This window comes from Mus musculus, chromosome 14, assembly GCF_000001635.26.
Source record: "Mus musculus strain C57BL/6J chromosome 14, GRCm38.p6 C57BL/6J".
NCBI lineage: Eukaryota > Metazoa > Chordata > Mammalia > Rodentia > Muridae > Mus > Mus musculus.
The window spans coordinates 63,062,164-63,068,466 of record NC_000080.6 but is presented as its reverse complement, the minus strand read 5'-3'; the positions used below and the strand labels follow the sequence as shown (position 1 = coordinate 63,068,466).

Here is a 6,303-nt window from a genome sequence, read left to right as displayed (position 1 = left end):
CTTTTCCAGTAGAATGGTCCTGACACAGGAAAGATAACTTTGTACCCAAAGAGATGAAACTGCTTCAAGGGGAAGCTGTTTTGGGTGCTGGGGTACATATACAAGGGCTCTTCCCAGCGTACCCCACAAATTGTTTGCAGCACCAATCCAGGCAAGATCCTTTCAGCAGAAGTCTTGGTGCACGGGGGTTGCCATCAAAGGCATTTTTTCTTCCTGGTGCTTTAGCCTGGGTTCTGCGAGGGCTATGGACACAACATCTTCGTGTTGCTATGTCAGGACAGACTCTGCCTGTATGGTCGTGTCCATCCCAGGAGGACAGCACCAAGGCAGAGGGAGGAGGGAGAAGTGCTTTTCTGAATGGAGATTCGTCAATGTACTTCTGTCTGCTGTAGTTATCAGTGTTGCTATTTCAGTGAAGAATGGTGGAGCCTTCACCAGGCTCATGCCAGACGCCGTGGGGGTGGGTGTCTGGGCAGTGATAGGGCAGGGTCCCTCTCTGTCGTCAGAAAGTTTGAGCTCTCGCCAAGGTTTCCGTAGGTCGCTGAGATAGGGCCCCGGCTCTCTGGAGACAGGCATGACCTCGGGCGGGCCCCTCGTCATTGAACTGAGAGGGCTCCGTGTCAGCCTGAACTTAGTGGTGATAAGGGCCAGATAATGGTAGCCAAACTCCCACGGCCTCTCTAGGCCTTCTCAGGCCCGGAGGCCAGAGAAAGGGCAGGTCAGGGAGGGGCCAGGAGAGGAGGGGGTGCAGGGTGGCCGTGTCTCTAAGCTGTTGGGAACCCGAGGTCTCCAGGAACCCCAGGATCTGTTTGTGGGTCCATATCCCTTGTCGAGCCCAGACACCAGGACTGGGGGTATGGTCACCAGAAGCCCTGAGGGGTCATCAGGTTGTGAGCCCTTCCTTCCCTACCCTGTTCAATTTCCTCAATTTTACTGTATCTGTTAGCTATTTTCATGGGTAAGGTTAGGAGTGGATGCCTGTGTCCTGGCTGCCATGAATTTAGAGGCCAGAGATAATCGTCAGAAGAAGCCAAACTTGGTCACGTCGGCACAGCTCTGAGAGGTTTCTGGTGTCTATGCTCTCTGACTCCGAGAGTCACCTAATGCCTCACCTTACAACACACTCCTTTAATAACAGCTAAATCTGTGTGTGCCCAAGGGGATGACGCTCCAAAGCTCTGGGCTGTGAGTCTATCTGTACATCAAGACGGCAGGTTGTGGATTCCAAACTGAAGACCTTCAGAAATAGCTCCAGCTTTTCTGCTCATGTCAGTCGGTAGGGAGCCACAATCACGTGACAGGAGTCAGAGGTACAGTATGCAGTGATGATTTGTCCCTGAGCCACCTGTCCTTGGAGAAGGGCCTCTAATTCACGCATAGGTCACTTGAGCAGCTTGAATGGCAGCCCAGAAGTCCCACACCTCTGCTGGTGTCCTTGTCCTCTGGAGCCTTCTGCCTAGGGCAAGAATTGGAAGAAACGATTCCAGGTGTTATCGTTTCCGAAGCAGAAGACTGAAGCCCCTTTTCCGTTTCGCTAGAAGGTGTTTTCATCTGCACAACACAGCTAAATCTTTATTTTGTTTTGTTTTGTTTAAATAAAAAAATGCCTCGCTGATCGAGGCTCTAGTGCCATCTGCTGGAATTTTCAGGCATTGCATGGGTGTCTGTAGCGTTCAAATGCAGTCTTAGGTTAAACGTGCAGCTGTCTATTTATAAGTATATGCTCAGAAATAGCTCACAACATGACTGTAAATGATGAAAACAGCCTCCAGGTGGCAGGCTTACCTGGCTAGGTTAGAATAGAGGCATCGACAAAGATTTACGCTGTAGCTGAAATGATTTGCTCTTTTTTCCTCTTAAGGTATCTGAAGCCAGTGTGGCAAAATGCTAACGTTCACTAAAAGTTACAGGTGCAGCCAGGTGTAGTGGCTCACCCCTTTAATCCGAGCATCTGAGAGGTAGAGGCAGGTGGATCTCTGTGAGTTTGAGGCCAGCCTGGTCTTCAGAGTGAGTTCCAGGACAGTCATGGCCACACAGAGAAACCCTACCTCAGAAAACATACAAACAAACAAACACCAACCAACCAATCAAACAAACAAACAAAACTTATGGGTGCTCATATTGGGAATTGGTTTTATGTACTGTTCTTTGTGTTTAATATAGCCTACCATGGTAATAATTATATAGTATAGCAGTCTTTATTATGCTATAGGAGATTTCAATTCATCATGTGTTGTATACCTACATCCATATAAGGGTAATAGATAACAACAAAGTCATAGGTTGGAGCGATGACTCAGCAGTTAAAAACCACTTGCTGCTTTTGCAGAAGACCTTGGTTCAGGTCCCAGTACACGCAAGAAAGCTCACAGCTGTCAGCAACTCCAGTTCCAGGGGATCAGAGACCCTCTTCTGACCTCCTGAGACATCAGGCACACGTGTGAAACATATACATACACACAGGTATTCACATATCCATATAGAATAAAACATAGATCTTAAAGACCAACAGCGTCACAAAAATGTAAAATGGGTTGTCTGGGCTCCTGCAGGAGTTGGGTTTATAACAGAAGAGCTCCCTGGTGGCTGTTGCCATTCACAGGTCTCCTGGAGTGGATCCGGGTAACTGAGTAGCAGTCAGGCTCATGTATGGCCTAGAGAACAATGTAACTCTTCAGCAGAGTGACAATATGAAGACCTGTGTAACAGATGTGATCTTTTGTTGCAAACCACCCTGCTTTCCTCCGGGAACAGTCAGCAGGAACCATCAGAATGTCAGCAGCATGGAATCTGGACTCCGCAAAGAAGAACCCACAGAGAGGCAGAAGGAGGTTGCTAAGATGTTTACAGGTCAAGGTTCAGGTTGTAGACATGGTCACACACCTCACTCTCCCGCTGTGAGTCCTCAGGTCAGAGTCATCAGCACTGGGCACTGGGCTCGCAGGCTCTGACAATTCTGGTACAGGTTTGTGGGCGAGGGTTGGCAGGATCTTGGTCAGTACACAGTAAGCACTGTGGGGCTGGTGGTGGGTTGGGGTGGGGAAGGTGGGGAGGTGGGCATGTGTGTGGCTGAAGCAGCTCTCTTAGACTATATTTTGTGAAACAGCAGTTTTATTCAGGAGTAGCAAGGGCTATATAAATCTTGGGGAGTAGGCAGGAGAGTGTACATTACTGGGGCTCAGGAGATGGGAATGCTTTATTTGCATGAAGAGGGATTCCAGGTGCTTAAGTCTGTAAGGTGCCCAAGAGTCTATGTGGCTTCCTCAAGAAAGATAGAGGTGGGGGTCGGGGGTCATGGAACTATGTGCCCTGGGGCAAGCAGGCCAAGAATAGTGTAGGGGAATCCTTACTCCTGCCCAGATAAGATTTTGATCTCAAAGTGGGATTTTCATGGTTTGGATGCCTCTTCCCCTCATTCTTGTTCCAGGTCTGTTCTTGGTCACACTTGTCCCACACACGTTCATAATATAGTTTTAAAAAAAATACTCCAGGCACACCCTGTTCTTTTATTTACATTGTATGTGTGTTTTATTTAGGTTGTCTCCATAGATTTTAAAAATAAAATATGCTACAGATTTCAAAGTGATTGTTTTGAGGTTTTTGTTTGTTGTTTTTGTTTTGCTCTTTAATGTCTTCAGTTGCTTACTTCAAAGCAAGAACAGAATCCTGGGGTACCAGGTATGGAAAGGGAATTGACAGACAGTATTCAGTTTGTTTTGGTGGCTGGAGCTCAGGCTGGGCAGGTGGTTGTGGATCAGGAAGCAGAGCCTGCGGACCAGGACATAGATCCTGGTGACCAGGTGCCTGGGTTTTGCATCTCACAGTTTGTGTGTGTGGTGGGGTGATGAGTTCTGCAGCCTGTCAGTGATAGCTGGAGCCAGCAGCCCTTTTAAATTAGGACCCTTGAAAGATAGACTACTCAATGGAGGGAGCTTTCTTGGGAAAAACCAAAACCAAAACCAAAAACGAAAAACACCTGCTGGTGAGGGAGGCTTTGCTAGGGCTCTAAATGCGACAAATACCTTCCATGTAATCCACCCAGGGATGAACTCACAGACAGATGTCACATAGACATAAAACTATGCTACTTTGCCTCACAAAGAGAAGAGAGGATGGTTGGAGCTCACTGGCCACAGGCCTAGCTTCAGGCTCAATGAGAGCCCCTGCCTCAGGTGAGCGAGGTGAAGAAAAATAAATAAAAATAAAAATAAAAATAAAAATAAAAATAAAAAGGTTAGCTCTAACTAAGCTCTTTTCTGGATTAGTAGTGCTACTTTTCAGTAAACCCTTCTTCCATGTGCGCTAGCAAGGGCAGGTATCACGTGACTCAGAGCCTTCACCAGCTTATTTTCCATACTTGCTTCCTTTTTAACCTCTGATATACATTTGCCACGGAAAACAAGATCGTTTAAAAAGAAAGTCCTAGGGCTGGTGAGATGGCTCAGTGGTTAAGAGCACTGACTGCTCTTTCAGAGGTCCTGAGTTCAAATCCCAGCAACCACATGGTGGCTCACACCACTCTGTAATGAGATCTGATGCCCTCTTCTGCTGTGTCTGAAGACAGTGTACTTATATATAATAAGTAAATAAACCTTTAAAAAAAAAGAAAGAAAATCCTAATTGTGTTTAGATCATTAGATTTAAAATTAGTGAATTATAATATAGAGACATTTCCTTCCATTGTAGAACATCTCAGATCATGTACCCTATGCAAAAAGGCCACCTGTCACTTTGGGGGCCTTATGAGGTGTCATAGTCAGCATTTTTGGTTTTTTGTTTGTTTGTTTTTGTTTTTCGAGACAGGGTTTCTCTGTATAGCCCTGGCTGTCCTGGACTCATTTTGTAGACCAAGCTGGCCTCGAACTCAGAAACCCTCCTGCCTCTGCCTCCCAAGTGCTGCCACCACCTGGCCTTTAATTACCAAGTAGACACAGTCTCGAGTCATCTGAGTAGGGAGTCTCAATTGAGAGAATTCGTAGATTAGATTGCACTGGCCTGTGGCATGCTATGGGGAATTGCATTAGTTGACTTGGGAGAGTCCAGCCCACTGTGAGCGGCACCATTCCTTAGGCTCTGGGCTACAGAAGAAAGTGAAACATAAGCCCCATAAGGCAGAAAGCAGCTTTTCTACATTGTTTCTGCTTCAAGTTCCTGCCTAAATCCTGCCCTAACTTTCTCCAATGATGAACCAAAGCCTGGAAGTATAAACTAAATAATTTTTTTTCTTCCCTTGCATTGCTTTTGGTTCAAGTGTTTATCATAGTAGCAGAAAGAAGATTAAACGATATGTATAATCCATATAAATTGTGGAATCTTTCTTTGTGTATAAAGATGTTTTCTGTTTCTGACTGATACGCAGTGACCGACAGACCTGGTTTATTATACTTTAGTATACTTAATCACTCTGTCAATCGACATTTAGCTTATTTGTAACTCTTGCTGCTATGAATAATTCTGTAAGAAACTTCTCATGTCCACACAAAGGTTTTTCTCTTGTGTAAGCAGGGAAGGATGACTTTCCCCTGAAGGGAAGGAACATTCAGCTTCCTGACATTTAAGTATCTAGAGTTGGCTTTCCAAAATGACTAGGCTAACACACACATTTCTTTTTATGACCAATGAATAAATTAATCTAATTTGCCATCATCTCAAGCAGGACTTGTTGGCTCTTTTAAAAGTTTCCCCCTCTGATTGTTGTTTTCTTCCTTTAGTGTGGTCAAGAAGCAGGGGATCAGGCATGTGCCCACCCCATACCCCCTACCCCATACCCCCCACCCCATACCCCCCGCCCCATACCCCCACCCCACCTTCCTGTTTTCCATCTTCTCTATAATACATCACACAGGTATTCATATGCTCACAGTCCGTATCAAGTTATACAGTGACCCAGACATACATCCATATGGTCAGAAGTCATGGGATGAAAGGGACAAGAGAGAGAGAGAGAGAGAGAGAGAGAGGTGGGGGTAGGAGTTTGTAAGCTTACACCCACATGTCACTACACACAAAGAGCATCCTTTCCAGTGGAGATAAGAATATTAATGGGAAAAGTGCTGTTTGACTATCTCATTTCCCCATGTGGGCGGCCCAGATAAGTGGCAGCGGAGATCTGGACAATAACACTCAGCCTGACAGCCTCTGTGCAGCTTTCCCCATGCTGGGGCTTCTAGTTCAGGGCTGTGTGGGACAGGGATACAGTTTGGAGTAAGCCAGAGGGGTGGACAGTGACAGCCAATGTAGAAGAGCTAAATCTACAGGTGGGAGCACCTTGGAATTGAACTACCAAGGGAGGACAGCAAGAGA

The 6,303-nt window shown here is 46.1% G+C and overlaps 1 annotated feature.

The window, feature by feature from the left end:
• Positions 5,401–6,303: an enhancer, noted in NCBI's record as "VISTA enhancer mm244". NCBI's record gives its function as "enhancer in: neural tube[4/13] | midbrain (mesencephalon)[6/13] | heart[10/13]" and the evidence as "EXISTENCE:transgenic organism evidence [ECO:0001131][PMID:17130149]".